This window comes from Elephantulus edwardii, unplaced genomic scaffold (genome assembly GCF_000299155.1).
Source record: "Elephantulus edwardii isolate Elephantulus edwardi_28Jun2011 unplaced genomic scaffold, EleEdw1.0 scaffold00272, whole genome shotgun sequence".
In the NCBI taxonomy this organism is placed as follows: domain Eukaryota; kingdom Metazoa; phylum Chordata; class Mammalia; order Macroscelidea; family Macroscelididae; genus Elephantulus; species Elephantulus edwardii.
Window position 1 is genome coordinate 827,980 of NW_006400022.1, and position 1,546 is coordinate 829,525.

At 38.0% G+C, this 1,546-nt stretch overlaps 1 protein-coding gene across 1 annotated transcript in view; it reads left to right on the forward strand.

Annotated features, from left to right (window-relative positions):
• MED12L (mediator complex subunit 12-like) overlaps nucleotides 1-1,546 on the forward strand; it is a 576,790-nt gene that overhangs the window by 91,052 nt on the left and 484,192 nt on the right. The window lies entirely within an intron of this gene.

A 1,546-nucleotide genomic window follows, 5' to 3' on the forward strand; every position in this document is an offset into this window, starting at 1 on the left:
AAATAAATATAACAAAAAGTTTGCTATTTTAAACTATTTTTAGGTATGTCATTTAGTTAGTCATCAGTGGGCTCTAATGTGTCCAGTAGAAAGTGAGGATGGCACAGGATAGGGCAGGGTTTAGATCTGTTGTTCATAGGGTTGCTGGGGGTTGTGCTTGACTCAGTGACACCCAACAACAACAACAGCAACAATTTAGTGACCTGTCACTTTGTCTGTTTTTCAAAATCAGAGAGAGTCACCAATAGTGGATAAATTTCAGTGGAGCTTCCAGATTAATACAGGGGAAGAAGAACTTGGTTGTCTTCTTTTAAAGAAATTTTCTTATAAATAAAATCTTTCATAGGAAATCTTAGGGATATACTGAGTAAGTAATCCATGAAGCTGGACTATGTGAAGAACGGCAAGGCATGAGGACTAGAGGAAGACTCATTAGCCTGTGATTTGGAGATGACATAACCTTGCTTGTTGAAAGTGAAGAGGCCTTGAGGCATTTACTGGTGATGATTATAACCTATCACCATCGGTATGGATTATACTCAGCATGAAAAAAATAAAATTCTTTATCACTAGACCAATACACAACATCATGATACATGGAGAAAAATGGAAGTTGTCAGTAATTTTATTTAATGCAGATCCATAGTCAAAGCCTTTAGAATAAAGAATTAAATCAAAGGACATATTCAATGAACAAATCTGCTGCAAAAGATTTTTTTAGTGTTAAAATGCAAAGATGTCATTTTGAGGACAAAGGTGTGCCTGACCCAAGCCATAGTATTTTTGGTTGCATCATATATATGTAAAAAGTGGACAGTGAGTAAGGGAGCCTGATGCATTTGAATTAGGAAATTGGAGAAGAATATCGAACTAACTCTGGACTGCTGAAAGAGGGAACAAATCTGTATTAAAAGAGCTAGAGTTCTCACTTCCTTAGACCATGTTGTCAGGATGGACCAGTCTCTGAAGAGGGACGTCATAATTTGTAGAGTAGAGGATCAGTGAAGAAGAGTATGACTTAATAAGATCAGGAGTTGTAACAGTGGGCTCCAACATAGCAATAGCTGCAAGCTTGTCTCAGGACTAGTGTTGTGTTTATTGTACATGCCTTTGCATGTCAGCCTAACCTGATAGCACTTAATAACAATTTGGTGACATTAATGACAATTCTCCATTTTGTACACTCTTCACCTCTATTTCCATTGTTCATCACTCTTAACAGACACTCAGTACCTCTTAAGTAATAACTGCTGATCTTCCTACCTCTTATCTCCTGGTAACCACCTCTAATAAACTTTTATCTCTGTGGATTTGCCAGTTCCAGATTCTGCTTATAATTATTTAGAGCACTTTTCACTGTTTGAAATTAGCATTAAAAATTGCTGCTCCTCCATTTCCTGTACCCCTGCCACCTACCCTCATACACAGACATTTAAGGGCAGAGTCATTGTCCTGTTGTTGTTCTTGCTGATTGCCTTCAAGTCGAGCATGACTCATAGCAGCCTTATGAACCATAGGCCTGAAGCCCCTCTACAGCTATCAACAT